Source organism: Alligator mississippiensis, chromosome 10 (genome assembly GCF_030867095.1).
Source record: "Alligator mississippiensis isolate rAllMis1 chromosome 10, rAllMis1, whole genome shotgun sequence".
In the NCBI taxonomy this organism is placed as follows: domain Eukaryota; kingdom Metazoa; phylum Chordata; order Crocodylia; family Alligatoridae; genus Alligator; species Alligator mississippiensis.
In genome coordinates, this window is record NC_081833.1 from 53,085,893 (window position 1) to 53,105,495 (window position 19,603).

The 19,603-nt window shown below is 45.0% G+C and overlaps 1 long non-coding RNA gene across 1 annotated transcript in view; it reads left to right on the top strand.

Annotated features, from left to right (window-relative positions):
• Positions 1–1,553: 1,553 nt before the first annotated feature.
• Positions 1,554–19,603, top strand: part of LOC109285666 (uncharacterized) — a 36,523-nt gene continuing 18,473 nt past the window's right edge. Inside the window, exons 1-3 of the long non-coding RNA XR_002093475.2 lie at positions 1,554–11,711; positions 11,978–12,130; positions 15,505–15,635. This is a non-coding gene — a long non-coding RNA (uncharacterized LOC109285666). The remainder of the gene's footprint in view (positions 11,712–11,977; positions 12,131–15,504; positions 15,636–19,603) is intronic.

Below are 19,603 nucleotides of genomic sequence, written 5' to 3' on the forward strand. Positions count from 1 at the left end.
TTAATTAGCACTGGAATAAACTTCTGCATGAGACTAGAATGCATTTAATTATTGGAAATTTCATGGTAAATGCACTTGCTTAGCATTTTTACACAAAATGACAAAAGTTATCTGTATTGGCCTGAGAGCTTTGTTTCAACAATTTGTGTTGAAACTATTTCAATATGATGTTAGATTATGGGATTTTCCCACAAAAAATTATAGGGCGAGAGAGATTATAGGGCCAGAAAGTAAAATCAGGTCCATAATCTGGTCTACAGGCTGACAGCTGAAAATGTTACTGAATCAAAATACAAATTCCAGCTGGAATCACTGAACCACTATTGCTCCAAGATAGGCCGTCAGTAACTATTCTTTGTTCTTCTTTGCTAAAATGCACCATGTTTTCTTGGAGTGCATATCTAGCTGTTTCTTGAAGCTGGATCTATTGAAATCAAGGGAAAAATTCCTACTGACTTCAAAGAAGGCAGATTCTTGTCAGCAGAACAATTCATAAACCTGCTGTTTCAATTTCGACAAATAGAAACAGAGGTCTGGTTTGTGACCAATTCTTCTTATGACTGCCTATTTTAAAATTGAAGACAAGGCCTAGTATTGCTCTCTGGTCTTTAAAAGCAAAAGAAAATATCCTACTGTATCCTATTGAAATCAACAAAAGAAGGTGAAGCAACACCTGTGACAATTTTGGTGCAACACATTTGCTAGTGTAGCTAGACCTCCTTCCTATTCCTCTTTCTGCAGCATTCTGCAGCATGGATAGTTCCTCTCTGGGATGGTGCAGCTCCACCCTTCCTTCAGTTAATAGATCCATCATTCTGGGCCCTGAAGCCTCCTTTCTCTCCAAAACAGAAGGCTCTGCTCACAGTAATATTCCATGTGGGATTATTTTTTAGCCCACTTTTCCGCTTGTCTTTCTGTAGGAATCTAATAGAAGATCCTGAATAAAATGACTTGGCATGTGTTTTCTGGGGTGGCAAGCAACACTACACTGTCAAGGCCCTCATTTTTCATCAGTATCTTTTAAACTAGCTGTGCCTTGACATTCTAAAACACTGAAGATATTTTATTTAATCAGTTGCAAAGTACAATTCAACACGATGAACACTTGGAGAATGGCAGGTGATAACATGCATCTTGTGCATTTGAATAGGGCATTTATAGATTATTTTTTACTCTTGGCTTTTCTCCATAAAGCAGATCACCCTTTAAAATCTCAGCACTTCAAACAGCAGTGATGTGCTCAGTGATATTCTCAAGAGACTCACTCTTGGACTAGCTTTAACCCCTTCACCCCTGAATTATTTGCTACCATGTACTGTGTGGTATGTTCCTCTTCAGATTTAAAAGGCTAAAGAAGTCCCATGGTGCTGATTGTCTGAAGCCCAGGGGCAGGTTCAGTGCTGCAATGTCTTTGACCAGCCACCTCCTCACTCCCTCACTGTGAACAGAAGGGAGTCACTAAATACTCACAAGGGGCTTAACTTTCCGTATGATGCACAGACAGTGTGACACTGTGGGTAGTTCAAATCCAGCATGTTTCTGATTATGCAAAGCTATTTGGTTTTTTTTTGTTGAAAGAGCCATACTAGTAGTTTCTGTCTGGACTAGCTTTCAGGGTAGGCAAAGTAAGCATCCAGCTACCCTCACCGGAACTTAAAGGCAGTGAAAAAACAAATTCACAAATGTGAAAAATGTATTGCCAGCAAATAAGAACTGCATTTTGTTACCATTAGCAAATTGGCAGTTACTATGGAATTTGGAGCCAGAGAGCAGTAGAGGATAGGCAGCACTTCCTCTCTGCATGAGCCATTTTTTACTTAGTTGGTTAGAAGTTCCTAGCAGAAATGTAACTGGGCAGGGCTGTAGCCAAGCTGATGGTGGCAGTGCAATGTCTGGAAAAGCGGCAGTAGTGGTTGCTATTTTTGAACACCAACCCCTAAGTCATGGGCTGCGGCTGGTTTCCTGGTAGCCTCTTTCCTCCCTTAGTTATACTACTGGTTCCTATTTACCTTGTGTTTGTGTACAGATTTGATCAGGTAGTGGTCTTCAGTAAAAGTCATGACCAAAACTAAAAGTGATGCCAACAATCTTACAAAAATGGAAGTGCCCACAAAAGAGACCTTGAAGGAGAAGCCAACAGTGCAAAACAGTCAAGTACTTTTAAGGTATTTGAAATCACACATTTGATATCTAGCTGGTGCATTTCATCATGAATGTTCATTGCTGGTATTCCTACTTCTGAAAATAAACTTCTTACTAAAGAAGAGTTGTTTTTAATCACTCAGACAGGTGAGAGAGGAGAAGATGTTGCTAGCATGGCCACCCCATATGTGGATATACCTTTGGGCAATAATAACCTGATGGAACTGAGAGGTGTTCAAACAACCTGGAGGAAACTGAGTTCTGAGACTTTAAAGGGTCCTGTCAAATGGTCAGTAATCAATGGCAGAGTTTAGCATTTTTTTTTTTTTTTTTTTTTTGAAAACTGGGCTAATGCAAATACATGGTAAGAATTTTTCTTTGGAAAACTTATTTTTACCATTCATTTTTCTTCATGTTTCATGCCAGCTTTCCCATGGAGACTGCATAATATGAAGTTTGCCTTCTCTACTGTTTCACCCAGAATTGTTCGTTCCTCCTAAGTTGTTTCAGTCCAGAGGCTTTGTTTTAGCCCTGACTGGCATTTAAGATGGGATGAAAAACATGTAAGAAAAAGATGAGAAACTGGCAGATCATATGAACATCCATCATATGTGGAGAGACTTAGAAATTAGACTGAGGCAAAATCAAATGACTGATAAAGAAAACCAGCAGCAAATTAATTCCTTTCAACATTGATCAGCTATTTTGGAAGGACTGCTTTCTTTCATCAGGCTGCAGGGAATAGAAAACATTTTCCAGCAAGGTTCAAAGGACAAGTGTATTCATCCCACAGTAGGAAACTTTGGAATTTGTGGACTTTCTTGGAAAACATGACTTTGTGATGAAAGGACATAATTGTCTTAAAGAAAACTTATGATCATTACCTGGGTAAAAATATTCAAACTAAATTATGCAAGTTATTGGAAATATGATAAAAAAAATATTATTTCTGCCTTGAAAACTGCCAAATAGCTGACTTTATTGTTAAAATTAGTTTTAAAAAAAGAGTGGATGAAAATGACTATTTCTGCAGAAGAAGAAACTAGAGCTAGAGAAGGCTGTGTTTTGAATAAAGAACATTTTATTGGATTTTTGAATGTGACACATTGCATTGGCATTGGAATGAAAGAACCTTTCCTTGAACAGTTAAAAGAAAAGGGAATCTCACTTAGTGATTTTGAAAGGTCAAGACTCTGACAATGGGACAGATATGAAAAGCAAATATGGTGAAGTTCAGAAGAGAATTCAGGACCTTAATAAGTGAGCATTTTTTGTCCCACATAGCATACATTCTGTGAATACTCAGTGAGGCTAAGAGTTGTTACAGTGAAGCTCTGATATTTTCTGAGGTGGTTCAAAGGGCTTTTGTTTTTGGGTTTTTTTTTTGTTTGTTTTTTTTTTTTTTGCAATATCACTGCAGTGCTGGAATATACAGCCTGCTTCCAATGTGAAATAAAATGGGAAAGCTGAAGTGATGTGATCCATTGAAGTGATATCAGTGCCAAGTTTCAGAAGTCTGTGCTGCTTTAGTTTCAGTTGCTGGTTCAAACCTAAAAGAACCAAAACTTTCCTAGCTATGCTATATCGCTGGCTCACAATGTCTATGACTATATATTCTTCTTCAGTGTGGAGCTGTGACATGCTATAGACCAGGGGTGTCCAACCTTTATGAATGTGGGGCCGGATCATGAACTTTTTATCATCCAGTGGGCTGGTAAGCCATATTCATATTTTATCACCCCGGTGGGCTGTATGTTGGACAAGCCTGAAATAAGGCAAAGCTGGCATAAACCCCCACCTGTGCTCAGCTAGTGACAAACTACAGCAAATGACGTCCTGGACCAGCCATCCCAACAGCTGGGGCCCCCCTTCTGCCTACTATGACCACCACTTGAAGGCAGCCCCAGAAGATATTTGACAGCCATGTTAAAATATGTGACCAAACTGATGTAGCCAGTGCTCTCATGCAGGCCAAGGGGCCGCCTATGCCACTGCTTCCCCAGGCCTTGCCCATACCAGCAACACTGCTGCCTAAAATCTTGGCAGTGCTTGGGCAGGCACGGCTGGGGCCCAGCCAACACGTGAGATGGGGGATAGCCGAACTGTGGGAGTGAAGTCAGTTCCCAGCCTGGCAGGGTCTCGGGCCTGGTCTGCCCAGGGCAGCTCCTGGTGGGAGAAGGCCTCGGGGGAACACGGGCTGCTCTGCTCCTCTGTGCTTCCCTGTGGCGAAGGCAAATGGCCCCCAGGAGGATGCAGGCAGCCGCCGTGGCAGGAGAGCAGCACCTGGCCCAGCCGCAGGGGGCGACAATCCCCCCTCCCCCTGGGCTGCCCCTGAGCAGTGCAGCCCCATGAGCTGGCGCTGCCCGTAGGAGGCCGGAGCAAGGTGGTCACTGCACCACAGCCCCTCGCTCGCCCACCCACATGGCCCTGCTCACCATGGTGCCTGGCTGCCTGCGCATGCAGCCCTGGTGGCCTCAGCACTGTGAGCCCGGAGCGCGGGGCCCAGCGGACACCGGCTCCCACCACTTTGTCCTGCAGAGGTCACGCCAGGACCCTGCCTGCAGAGGCCCCCCCGGGGCTGCCCTACCAATTGCCTGTGCTGGGCACTGCGCCCCGTTCCCACCCCATGGCCGCTGAGCCCGGTGGGTCCTGGGAGGTGGGCAGGATGCCGGGGGCAAGGGGCCGAGCCGGAGACAACTAAAAGCGGATGCTGTCCTCAGCTCATCTTGTCAGGTACAGCTGGGTCAGCCCCACGCTGCACAGCCCTCGGGGTGGCGGTGGGACCCAGCTCACATGACATGGGAGGTCACGCGAGCCCAGCCCCGTGGGGGTAAGCAGCTCCCTCCGCTTCTCCACCTGCCTGTCCCGAGCGAGGGACCTCAGGCCACAGAAAATGGCTTGGCAGGCCGTATGTTGGACAAGCCTGCTATAGACTCTGTGCAGTCAACATCAGAACTAAAATGCTTGAAGTGGATATTGAACAAACCATGCATCAGCTAAAAGCCTCAACAGAGTTCCTTGTAAACTACCCTTCTGATAAGAGATTCACAAGGGGCTGATAAGGGACTGATGCTACAGAACAGACTGATAAGCTGGATATCACACATGGCTTCCCACAAGGGTGTTAAAATACAAACCAAAAAGAGAGCGTTTGATTTTTGAAGCCAGAACCATTATGCACCATTAACAAATCCAGAAGATAACCATAACACGCATTTTTTGTATTACATTTTAGATGCTGCTGGATAGACTTGAAGAAGAGAGATTTTTCCATGTTGAGAAACACCCTAAGTTTATCTGGTTTTTGTCTGATACCTTCAAAAAATTGAAGATGACCTACAAAAAGTTATAGTTAAATGTTTAGCTTAATGTTGCATTAGAAGATGGACAGCTTGGTGAAGAAACTTAAAATGCTCTGATTCTTGCCGAGATTCTGAGCTTCACTGTAAAGTGGCTGAAATGTGGAACATCCCAAAAGTCACATTGGGAGTTTCTGTGCAAAAGTAACTTTTCCTCTGGTTTCCAAATATTTCTGTTGTTCCAAATGTATCTATTCTAATTGACTTTGCTTTCATCTGTTGCAAGCCAGAAATTTGTTTTTTGGAAATTTAAGCCTACAAAGTCTTATTTATATTTTAGCATGGCTCAGTCTCAGTTGGCTAGATCCTGTTTTCATTTCAGTTGAAAGCTAAATTTCAGTGTGTATTGATATGAAAGGTACCATCCACAAGTTCATGTGCATTTAAGCAAAAAAGTAAAAGTCCAATGTTTTTGTGATAAAAAGGCTTGAAAGGCTTGGTCATCAGTATGATTTTGAAGTTCTTCACTTTGCTTCATGCATGCTTTATTTGCATTACTTGCTATGAATTTAACTTATTTATATGGTCTTAGAAAGCTAGGAAGTTAATGGAGTGAGTGACAAAGAGTACTTTTGCCTACCCTGGAAAATAGGCTAAAGCTGGCACAGGTCACTGCAAAAGAAGAGACCCATTAGAACTATTGCATTATATTGCAATAGTATTGCAACAATTGTATGGCATTGTAAGGGTATGTACAAGCATTGCATTTTGGTCCTCTAACTGAGCGTAGGGGAATCTAAGCGGCTGAGTGTGTAAGTGACATGCCTGATCTAAAGTTAGTTTACCTCAGAGGTGAACTAATTTTGATATCAACCTGGGTTACCCCAGTCTAAAATGGGTTAATCCAGACTAATGAATGCCTGTTTGTGGTCAAAGCACAGCCCCAAGGCTGGGAAAGCCCAGCCACTCACTACAGTGCTTGAGTTGTGCTGTTTTAACCTCCCCCTGTCTCCTTTAACTACCCTCGCTGAACTGCCAGTCCACCGCCACTCCCACCCTTCAGACCCTTTTGCCCCCCCTGCCCCTCCACCTGCTCTCCAACTGCTTTCATGAATGCCCATACACAGCAGAACCTGACTTAGGTTTAGGCAGCTCAAAGTAAGCTGCCCAATGTGAGTCAGGTCATTTTATAGATTTGTAGATTCATAGATTTTGAGGCTGGAAGGGACCTCAGAAGATCATTGGGTCCAGCCCCCTGCACCATTTTAATGCTTTTGAATGCTTATTCAACCTTTTGAATGCTTGTTCATGCCCTAAGGCTGGGGACAGACATTATACATAAATCGGCTTAAGTGATCAGAAACTGGTTTAAGCCTGTAACAGAACAGATGTTCAGTGCACATAAACTAGTTTGAAAATGGCTGAAACTGGTTTGAGCTAAACCTGGTTGAATGTAGTATCAGACTTAACTGATTTGGGTCAAACCAGTTTATGCAATGTCTGTGACAGACTCCTTCCTGGTTTAAGTTTAATCAGAGTCCCTCAGCATCCCGGCACGCTTTGCTGGGCAGGGCTCTGCTCTCTGCTGCAGCCCAGCAGGGCTGGCCCCTCCCCCCTACTTCCTGGCTGCATCTCTGGCAGAGACTGCAGACACAGCAGGGTCTGCCTAGCTCACCCGCTCCCCACCCTCCCCACTCCCTGTTCAAGCAGGGATCCCCCCTCCCCTCTGCCTTACACAGACACCTCTCAGCATTAGCTAGCATACCACATGCTGGCTACGGTCTGTGCTGTGGAAGAGGGACAGGACAGTCCTGGTTTAGGGCTTTTTAGTGCTAATTAACAGATAGCTAGTAATGTCCCTCTGTTCCTTTCTTGGAAAACCTGTTTAAGAACAGTGTGAATTTATGGTGAGAGGCTGCTGTTTTCTTAATGGGCTGATAAACACTGTGTTAGGGGTGATAAATGCTGTATTATCAACTCCCTCTTGTGCTTGTCAGGGGCAGGGAGGGCGGGAACCCCCCTCCCTAATGAGAGCATCCTGCTGGGGCCTGGCCAAACCCCTCAGCTCAGCATTGTAGAAGGGAAGGGAGGGCTGCTCTAGTGTCCCCCAGCTTCTAGCTTGAGCCACTGCAGGCATGTACCTGCATTTCTTCAGAGGGGATGTCTGTACAGTTACAAACCAGTTCAGTGTAGCCAGGTTAGACTAACCTGCAAAGATTGAATCAATTCAGGTTCAGGTTTTTTGAATGTCTATCCCTAGCCTAACTGTGAGGGAATTTTTAAACAACTTCTAAGAACAATGACAATTTATCTTCCTCTCAGCTGTTTTTTCTTTGAAATGCTCTGAAATCCGAAAAGGGCCTAGATCAAGGTAAAGGGTCACTTAAACCAGGAGGACAAAAAGTGTTAAATTACAGTTTGTACGCGAGTGATAGCACTTCTTTAGTCACATGTAAAGTGTGTGTGTTTATGATTTAATGTCTCTTTACACTACATCTTCAAAGTGGGCAAATGTTGATTAATCCTTACAGCATCCATGTGAGGGATGTAATAATAAGTGATAGTTTTATTTTCAAGCTGGGGAAACTGAGGCAGAGAAATAAAATGATCTGTTCGTTGATCTGTCCTACCATTACGTAGTAGAGCCATAACTGGAGCTCAGAGCTGGCTGCTGACAGACATGAAACTCCTCCCTCCCTCCCTCCCCCTCCGCCTCCCCTTCCCCCCAGCACTTTACTGGAAGCAGCAGTGCATTAGTTTGACCCAGCTCCACAATGTCTGTATAGTTCAGGCACTTCAGTGGGGATTTTTGGCACTTTTATCTAAAACTGATTCAGTCAGCTATCAGATAAGTGCTGAAAGAGCCCCACTAAAGCACCCAATTTATACAGATGTTGGACTAACATCATGCTTTTTTGGGCATGCACTGGACTTGGCATGGCAGTGTGCTGAGTTTAAAGTCCCACTTTTTTTTTTTCCATGTCTGCAAGCATATGTTTTTAAGATGAGCTAACTTCTACAGATGCAATTAAAGATCTCAAGTACAGCATTACACCTAGTGTTGGTGCAGTGAGATACAAACCAGTTGTGGGTGCTATGCACACTTTTTTTTTTTTTCAGTGACATCATCTGGGATTAGCAACCAGAGCTACCAGCTATCTAGGTTAATTTGCAGAAATAGTAGTTTTGGGAGAAATAGCTGTAAGTGTTGTAGAAAAAAAGCAAGTGCAGTATCATTGGCGATTCGTAGGGGGTGCATGCGGGGGCACATGCACCCCCTGAGATTGGTAGCGCATCCCCTGCGAAAAGCACTGCTGATGCTGCTGGCGGCGCCTGTGAGCAGTCGCTACTTGCCATACCCCCCCCCCCCACCGTTGACACCACTGACGGCATCTGTGGGTCCCTGATTGGTGCCGGCAGTGTCTGCGGGTGGTTACCAACTGCTGGTTGGGACTCGCCACCCTCTGTCCCCACTGTGGCTACCTGTAGGCAGTCGCCATGCTCCCCCAGCCTCCAGGAACATGCAGTGTTCATGTGCAGTATGATTTCTGCTTCTCTACAGAAGTGTGCATATGCCTGTGTGTATGTTTGGAATAGAGAAATCAAGACAGGTGATGTGAAAATGTATGTCTTGCCTTCAGACAGAAGATAGTTGGTTTCGCTACGCTGGCTTCTAATGGCAGTCTCTTCACAGGATACTTCAAAAGTGATGGATTGAGGCATACGTATAACGACCTGTTCAAGTCAGAAATTGAGATGGTCTCAGAGATAGGTGCCGAGCAAATCTATAGAGTGAGACACATAAATGTGTTCAAGAGTGTTGCCAGCTGCTCTGTGTGTGTGTGTGTGTGTGTGTGTGTTCGTGTTCAAGACTGCGCATTTTCTCAGGATTAATAGTTTGAGGTATTTCCTTAATTTATTACTGTCAGGAATAATGTTCACTCTGTTTCCATTTTAGCAGGGCACCCATACAACCTTTAAAATGCACAAATAAAATGAAGTCTGCATACGGTCTGTGGTTCATGCAGCAGCTGTTCTCATGACAACATATTTTATCTACGTACATTTAATCAGCTGCTCCTAAGAAACCGTCCCAATCCATCAAAATATTTGTAAATTGATTTGGTTTCCAGCACAGGAATTTGCTTTTGCTAGCACAATTAAGAGACAGGGAAGACTTATGTCCAGTGGGGGGAGGGGAAAAACAAAAACAAGACCCCCAACGTATTTTCTATTCCAGGTTGAATAGCTCAAAGTCCTTGGGCATTTGCCATGATGATTGTGTGAAGCTGGTGTTTTTGCTTAGCAGCCGCCTCGTTTCTGAAAAGAGATGTTTCATTTCAGCAGGCAGATTTCTCCACTGACATTCAAACCAGCAAGCAGACTGGGGAGGCCAGATGTTCTAGTGGATAGGAAACTAGTCCAGGGCCCTGTGAGACCTGAACTCTATTCTTGTCTCTGCTACTGAGTTGGGATAGAGCTGTGCTGTGTGCAAATCTTATTGCCTTTCTTCCCTCCTGTAAAATGGGGTTAATATTAAAAGAGAGATAAGTAACCACGTTTGTCTGAAGTTAGGCAGAAGACAGGGCAGGGTGGCACCTTATTGACTATCTCATTCAGAGCGGCACAAGCAATTATAAGCTACAGCCTGCTTTTTCAGATGATATGGTATTCACCTCTGTTGTAAAACAATTTTCGGCTGGCGGATGCAAAAGGCCTTTTATTATTGACATAACGTTGAATGGTCCTCCAGGTCAATTCTTTGTTAAAGTGTCAATGTCTAGAATTCTCTTGCTTTGACAAAAGCCTTTTGCAACTGTCCAAGCATGTATAGGGGAGAGGTCTTCCCTCCTATACTCAGAGTACTCAGTACTCTGCTTAAACCATGCGTGAAGTCTCATAAGGCCACCAGTGCCTCATTACATACTCTAAGGATTGGGGAGCAGCACTCCAAGCTGAAGTGATCACTGTGTAGAGGAAGCGTATACTGCATTCTTTGAAAGGTGACCTGGGGCCTCTGTTCTTGGTCTTCCTGGAGCCCACTATACTTGTTTCAAGCACTGTACCTCCAGAATCTTCCCCTCTTTTCTCACCATGCCTGTCCCTCAACCATGCCTGAGAGGCACAGTGCAGTCCTTAGTATTTTAATCTTTTAGGATTAAAGGTAATAAATAATTAAAATCAATTAAAATAAGTTCATTTTAAACCTAATAATTTAATAATGATCTAGTAAGATAATATAATTAAGGAATATTATTATTGTCTCACAACCTCCAGTTGGGCTTGGACGCCAAAGAAGGCACACGTGTGTGTCAGCACACGTGAGCCCTCACCCCCCCTTCCCCTCCCCTCCCCTCCCCTCCCCATCCTGACCACACCGAGTGGAGCAGCGAGCAAGGAGCCGACAGCTGAATCAAAGTAAGCCAGGCAGGGCAGGGGGGAAGAGGGAGGAGCCGGGCCAGCTGTAGGGAATCGGAAAGGGATTTTTCTCCCCTCCTGTCCCTATTTAGCCACACTGGGTGGGAGCCGCACTCCTTTGTCATGCAAACAGGCCCCGCAAGCAGGCGCGCTCTTCAGGGGCATGCTGGAGTTTCTGCAGGAGTTTGTGTAGGGGGGAGAGCAGGAGGGGCCTGAGACTCTATGTGTTAGAGTCAGTGGCTTCAGACAGAGTCTCCAGAGTCTTCAGTTGAGTGCACGTGAGGGAGTCTTAATGGGGGTGGTGACTCGGAGTGCAGCCAGGGACCCTGCTTCAATACTGCCTCCCTCCAGGTGCTCCTCTGAGGCCTCCACCCAGACAGAGCCTTTGGGTGGGTCAGTGGCACCCGGGCCCCCTGCCTGCAGGAGTTGCCTGGCAGGTTCTCGGAGGCCCGGGGCAGCGGGATGGCTGGGAGTCCCCTCACCTGTCTGTGTGCCCAGGTTGAGGCCCTGGAGGGGCAGGTGAGGGAACTCTAGGCAGAGGTTAGCAGGCTGCATGGGATCAGAGCTATTGAGGATGAGATTGATGGGTACTTCTACTCTTTGCAGGATTGCTCATATGGCAGGATGGCAACACAAGGAGGACTTGACACGGCAAGATGGAAGACGGTCACCTCTAGTTCTAGATGATGCAGAATTAGACCCCGCATTGCTGGAACAACTCCTCCAGTGCAGCTGGGGAACTGATTTGGGGCCCTGGCATCACTGGGAGTGAGTGCAGCAATGGAGGCCATACCCACAACTACCACCAAGCAGGCTGGGAGGCAACAGAGCAACTGGAGGAGAAGACATCGGGTAATTGGAGGGGGACATCTGCCACCCGGATCCCATAGCACGGGAGGTCTGTTGTCTCCCTGGGGCACGAATCCATGATGTCACAGACAGGATCCCCAGGCTTGTCCAGCCCACAGATTACTGCCCCATGCTCCTTATCCATGTGGAAACAAATAACACGGCCAGGAGCAATCCAGACCACATCATGAGTTACTACAATACTCTGGGAGCTGGGCTTAAAGGATTGGGGGCTCAGGTAGTTTTTTCCTCTGTGCTCTCCATTGCAGGCCACGGTCCAAAGAGGCAAGAATGCACTGATGAGGTGAACCGGTATCTCCGACAGTGGTACCATCAAGAAGGCTTTGGCTTCTATGACCACGGTGCCCACTTCAAGGACAGAGGACTCCTGGGGAGAGATGGCATCCACCTCACGTGGAAAGGTAAGTCCCTTTTCTTGGCCAGGATGGCCGATCTCTTAGTGCTTTAAACTAAGATCGCAGGGGGGTGGGGAAATGCTAACTGGAGCCTACCTGGGGACCAATATACAGGAAAGCTCCATTGACAATGAAGCCAAGCAAGCCACTCTTACAGGAGCTGAGAAAACAGTTCCCCTTCAATGTGACAGGCAGCCAGCGACCTCAGTAGAAGGACTTAGGTGCCTGTACACCAATGCCAGGAGTATCGGGAACAAGCAGGAGGAACTAGTCCTCCTGCTTTCCACTGGGCACTATGATCTAGTAGGGATCACAGAGACCTGGTGGGACTCCTTTTCTGACTGGAGCATAGCCATAAAGAGCTACATCCCTCACAGAAGGGATTGGGTAGGGAAGAGAGGTGGGGGTGTTGCCCTCTATGTGAAGGAGCAATACACCTCCCTAAAGGTTGATGTCGGCCCCAAAGAAGAACAGCTTGAAACCCTCTGAGTCAAGCTCTGGGGGAGGCATGGCAAGAGAGATCTGACTGTAGGTGTATACTACAGGCTGCCTAACCAAGGGAGGAACTTGATTGAACGTTCGCCCGTGAACTAACAGAGGCCACATGTGCATGGGACATGGTTGTCATGGGTGACTTCAACTACCCAGACATCTCCTGGGAGGAATGCTCGGCCAGCTCAGATCAATCATGATCCTTTCTGACCAGCACCGAAGAGCCTTTTTTGACTCAGGAGGTGCTCAGGCCCACTCGAGGGAATGCAGTTCTTGACTTGGTCCTGGCCAAAGGGGATGACCTGGTGACCAACTTAAACATAGAGGGCAGCCTAGGCGATAGTGACCATGAAATCATTACGTTCATGGTCCGTCGCAAGGCTGACAAAACAGATATCAAACTCGAAGTCTCAGACTTCAAAAACACAAATTTGAATAAGCTCAGGTCACTAGTAGAGAATGCCCTGAGAGAGCAAGGACCACAAGTAAAGGGAGCACAAGAAGAATGGTCATTCCTTAAGGATACAATCCTTAAGACTCAGAGAAAATTCATTCCCTTATGGAGGAAAAAGTAGCAGAAGAGTCAAAAAAAACCCTCTTGGCTAAGCAGGGAAGTTGCAGACCTCCTACAGAAAAAGAAAGAGGTGTACAAACAGTGGAAGCTTGGGACAGCCTCTAAGAAAGATTACTTGACAATGACCCCCACATGCAGAAACCAGATTATGAAAGCTAAGGCAGAAACTGAACTAAAACTAGCTACAAGAATCAAGAACAACAAGAAGTTCTTCTTTAGCTACATAAGGAGTAAAAGGAAAACTAATGGGAGTGTGGGGCTGCTGCTCAGTACCTCAGGATACCTGGTCACTACTACTCAGGAAAAAATGGAACTCCTAAATGATTACTTTGCCTCGGTCTTCCACAAGACCAAGGGGAACAACATGCCAGGTAGGGCACAGAACAAACAGGACAGGATTGACACCCTTCCCACCATTGCCAGAGAATTGGTGTATGATCAATTAAAGAAATTAGATGTATATAAATCATCAGAACTGGATGAACTCCATCCAAGAGTGCTGCAAGAGTTGGCCGAAGTAATCGCAGAGCCCTGGCAAAGGTCTTTTAAAAAGAGAAATCCCAGAGAACTGGAAGAGGGCCAATATTGTGCCCATCTTCAAGAAGGGGAAGCGTGAAGACCTGGGAAACTACAGGCCAATTAGCTTAACTTTTATTCCAGGGAAAATCCTAGAAACATTAATCAAAGAGGCTATATGTGACACACTTGCAGAAGGCATGATACTGAATGACAGCCAGGATGGTTTCGTCGTGGGCAGGTCTTGTCTGACCAACCTAATTTCTTTCTATGATCAGGTGACTTGTCACCTGGATGAAAGAAAAGCAGTTGACATCATATACCTTGGCTTCCAGAAAGTCTTTGACCTGGTATCCACGAGGTACTGATCAGAAAACTGGAAGATATTGAGCTCAATTGTGGGACTGTCAAGCAGGTGCGGAACTGGTTGTGGGGTAGGATGCAGAGAGTCCAATTGAATGGATCGGTGCTGTCCTGGTGAAATGTGGGCAGTGGCATACCCCAGGGATTGGTACTTGGCCCAGTGCTGTTCAACATCTTCATCAATGACCTGGATGAGGGGGTAAAAAGCCCATTGGCCAAGTTTGTGGATGACACCAAGATATGAGGTTGTGCGGACACACCCGCAGATTGGCTGCAGATACAAGCAGACCTACACAGGCTGGCATGTTGGGCAGAATGGAACCAGATGAGGTTCAACATAGAGAAATGCAAAGTGCTGCATCTGGGAAGGAAGAACCCACAGCACACCTACAGGCTAGGCATCGTTAACCTGATCAGCACTACAAATAAAAGGGATCTGGGGGTAACAGTCAACCCCAGCATGAATATGAGCTGGCAATGTGACACAGTAGCCGCTAGGGTCAATAAAACTTTGGCATGCGTCAATCGATGCATCTCCAGTAAAACCAAAGAAATGATTCTCTTGCTTTACTCAACATTGGTGCAGATGCAGCTGGAGTATTGCATCTAGTTCTGGGCGCCGCACTTGAACAAGGATGTGCTAAAGCTCAAGAGGGTCCAGAGAAGGGCCACCCGCATGATCAGGGACTTGCATGGCAAACCATAAGGGGAGAGGCTGAGGGATCTCAGACTCTTCAGTCTAAAAAAAAAGAAGGCTGAGAGGGGACCTGATTACGGCTTACCACTATATCAGAGGCACACATCAGGAGCTCGGTGAACAACTGTTCCCCAGGGTGCCCTGTGGGAAAACTAGAAACAACGGCTGCAAACTCCTGGATGATACTTTCAGGCTGAACATTAGGAAAAACTTCTTCACAGCTAGGGTGACCAGAGTATGGAACAAACTTCCCCTAGAGGTGGTGCAATCATCTACCTTAGAGGTCTTCAGAAGAAAACTGGACACTCACCTGGCTGGGGTCACCTTACCCCAGATGTCTTTCCTGCTCATGCAGAGGGCTGGACCGAATGATCCTTCAGGGTCCCTTCCAGCCCTATGATTCTGTGATTATCCCACATCTGTCTGTGTTCACCTTTTGTCTCACATCTTAGGCTGTAGGATCATTGGGGCAGGGACAAATGCTTTTATTATGTTTCTACAGCATGTAACACCATGTGGCCTTGAACTCCTATTGGAGCCTCTGGGCGCTACTGCAACACATACATTTAATCACAATACCACAAGCTCAGCAGTGCTTTAAATTGTAGCATGTTTTCTGGGTTTATTGTGTTGTTTCTTTTACCCTGGCAATATTCATAATACTTCTTATGTAGAATGTTTTTCTTGATCTATAATGTATACACTCTTTTGGATCTTAACGGTATTTTTATATTCCAGGGGGGAAACATGTATGAGTGGGAGAATAAACTGCTTGGCAAGTTCCATGATACTGGAGATTGTATTCAAGGATGTCAAAAAAGATGATGGTGGCCCAGACAAGTAAGCTCTGTGACAGTCTACAAAAAGAGGTAATTTTTGCAAATGCCTGTGTTAATGCTGCGCCTGTGGTGTTCTGGTTCCAGGTGTTGCCCTGGTGCATAAAATAGAGGGTCACCAAGATGCATTGGTGCAGTGTAGTGCAAGATGAATTGTGCATGGGCACCATGCTGCAGGACTGCAAAGTACACACAGAGTGGACTTGGTGTGGTTTGTTTCCCATGTGTGATTATAAATCTTGAGGGTGCATTTGTATTGGCAGCTGAATCTTAGCTCAGTCTCTCTGAACTCAGTAGCACTGTTAAGTTACATTTACATAAGCATCTCCTTACTCTCTTACAATTTCCCTCACGTTAGGCAAAAAATGTTTATGTCCATCATTCTTCCACATGCCTGCTCACACAGGACCAGGCTCACCATTGCCTGGCATCCTTAGGCTAATAGTATCACTTTTAGGTTGCATCTCTTATTTTTCTGAATACCTTGGTTTGGAAACAGGAAAAACGAGACAGGCTGGTGTGAAAGATCCTGCCGATTTTTCTCTCTTAATTCCCTTGTAGGGTTATAAAGTAGGATCCTTCCTCCTGCTGTTGCCTGGGTCATCCATGCCTCAGGGCAAGAAAGTAGCTCATGTTGTTGCATGGTACTAGCAAGTCTGTTTGTGCACTGATATCAATTTCCTTCATCTTGGCTCCTTGAGACTCAGATTATAGCTCTTTGTTGCCTGAGAATAGCACGTGCAAGATGTTCTTAGTACTGTAGCTGAAATGGTAGCAGTGGCTTGGGCAGAATGGTTTGAGGCGGGATTCCTCCCTAAGCAATTCTTAAAAAGAGCTGCAAGAGGGTGTTCACTCCATCTTGGTGGAATTAGCTCCATTATATATGAAGATCTTAATACCCAGAACCTCAAACTGATGCAGTTCTCAGCTTGTCCTTAAAGATAAGCATTCCGTCCAGAGACAGCACATACATTTCCAAGCCACACACCCTTTTCTCCCTAGCATCCCACCAGTTATTGCTGCTATTTTATCATGGCAATTGCTGCAAGGCTGTGCTTACTGTGCAAGGCTCATCCTTCAAACTGCAAACAAACAAACAAAAAAGCATAGAAACGCTAATGAGACAGGAGCAATTAGGGTTAGCTCAGTATAGTGCCTGTCCCATGTATCGGGTGTCATCTCTTTTCCAGAAGACGGGAGATCATAGTCTGCTTTCTGATGTGGATGGGAAAGGCCTCAAGGGTCTGCCCTCATTTCTAGTATCAACAAAAGGGCAGATGTCTGAGTGGGATTGTATGAGGTACCCCAGTCTCTTTTCTCCTCCTATCTTGTCAATCCCTTCCTTGAGTTCTTCTATCACTGCCCCTACGCTCCTTTCTTTCATTACATCATGCAGTTTCCTGCTGAGGCACTTTTTTTCTCCCTTTTCAGTGTATTATTCCTCCTGATATCCATGGTTCTACCTTCTCATCACGTGAACAATGCATTTGCTGAGGCTGATGCTGATTCTTTTTCCTATCTCTTGCCAGGTTCTGCTTGCTTTGCTGAGAGAGGAGCTTTGGAACTATTGGTTCTAATCACGAAAAAGAATGAATGTCAAAGTGAAAACCTAGGGCACTCTGAGGGCAAAAAGCTGGGATTATGGTAGTCAAAATGAAACTGTTAGAAAGTTTGTCAGAAAATAGTTTTTTGTGCATGCATTTGATAGATAAAATGGAAGATCAGCAGTTACAGGCTATATAAAGTAAATAAATGACTATGTGGGGCTTATTTTTGGAAGCAAAGGCATGTAAGCGTGCTTTCATTCAGCAGTGAGCTGTGTGTGCGCGCCCAGGCAGCTAAAGCACAGTTTGCAGTTTTGCAGAGAGTTTATGTTTGTAAAATAATCAGCAATGTAGCTGTGTAGCTGGGTGAGATGTTTAAGACTTTGCAGGACTTGCTTGTAGGAAGTGATTAAAAGAACAAGCCTTTTGAAACAGTGAACATTGATGTTTTATGTACAATTCAGAGAGGTGACTAACCTACAAGTGTCACTGGACCCAATTTCCATTTATACTAAGACCCCTTTACACATTCTGGCTGGATTCAGTTGTACAGGCATATGTGGCTTGTGATGCTGCAAAGAGGTTTGCAGTGCTACAAACCACACGAGTTGCACATTAATCAGTGCTCAGCACTGCTGCTTTGCAGTGCTGGGGCAAAACTGGCTACTGGGAAATCCAGAAATCCTAGAAAAACCTGGAAAAAAAGCTGCACAAACCACACCAAAGTGGCAAGTGCTGGGGCAAATGCAGAGATGGGGGAGCAGGCAGCCCAGTGCTGCCTGTTGTCCTGTCTCTGTGCACTGTGGGGCCCCCAAGCTGAGGCACTCTGCACCTCAGCCAGCTGCTCCCTGATCTCAATGTACTGGTAAATGAACATTGGTCCTGTGGATTCCACTATCACTGAATCCAGTTGGGTCAAAGGCTACATTTTTTTAAATCTTTGGTCACATAAGGCTGGATAAGAGATTTCCTGTTTGCAGTGGAGCTCTGCTTCCTTGCCTTAGTAACTTCAACCACTGGGCATTGCCCAAGCACAATTCTAGTTGATGCCAGTGTTTATAGACTGACCCCTCCATAGATAAATCAAAGCAATAGATTAAATCACTGTAGAAACCATTGCTAATTCCAGCTTTAAGAATATGTTACTATTGAATGGGTACAAAGGAATAGTTATTTTTCAAATGAAAATGTTAATATACGTCAGTTCATTGTAAACAGCTGATGATCTGCATTTTGTGGAAAGCCAAAATACAGCTTTGATAAAGTACGTCAGTAAAAATGAATCCGGCTAGTTTGAGCATACTACGTCAGCAAGTCAAAACTTGTGCTACCTGTGTGCAAGGTGTTATCATATTTACACTTATGCAGCTTGATTTTTATACATAAAAGCACCTTTCACAGACCTCAGGCTCTCTAACAGTTATTGAACACACACGTGAGAAAACAACAAAGCTATGAACAGAGGGAAGCCCAACCTGCATCAACCAGTCTGACAAGACAGGTCTTTGTTGCCTTACCTGGAGGCAACTAAACCTCCTTTTCACGTGCATGTCTCTGAAATGCTTTGGCAGCGTTGTTAGGAGCTCAGTGCATTTGAGCTCTTTCACACCAACATGCAGGATACGTTCAAAGATAGGCAGTTCTGGTAGACAACACTCAGTATATTCCTCTATCCCCTTTACATTGAGGAAGCTGCACTCAGTCACCTTATGCTGTGCAACTATGGCAAAACAGCATGGTGAAAAACATTCATCTTCTTGAGCTGGTGAGTACCAAGTCATTTTAGCCCACAGTCTTGGCTTCATGATGTCCATTATTATTTGTGTGATTGCAGTGCCTAGGAACTCTGATCATGGACAGGGACTCTATTGTGCTAGATGTGAAACTATCACATTACGAGTTGTAGTTAGTGCTTTTTCTGGTCTGTTGCTTCCTTGGAGGGAGCAAAATTTTGGAACCGTTCTTGTGCAGGAAAGCACATGTTCCTGCCACTTAAAATCAGTGGGAGCTTTGAAGAGTAGTGCCGAATAAGCCTCTTGGACCAGAATGCAGAAACAAAAGCCTTCCATTAAAGAACTTGTTTAAATGTCTAAATGTAAAGATATTGAGAGCCCTGTGGCATGAAGGCACAAGGATGATGCAGTTTTTACAAATTATTTTCCTTTTGTAGATGTTATCCCATAGTGAGACGGTAGATGGTGATAGTGCTACAAGAACTACTGATGGTCCTTTTTGTGGCACTGAGAAGCAAATAATTATTCCCAGACAGACAGCTAATTAAAGAATTTAGTGAAAATTCCTCAAGTATTTCACCAAGCAAATACTGCAGTCTGTGAACTTGCTAAATATTTTGAAGATTGAAAATTATATTGATTAAGAAAGAGATAATGGACCACAAACCTAACCTCTGTCCCCACCGCAAAAAAACAAATAAACAAACAAAAACAGGAAAAAGAA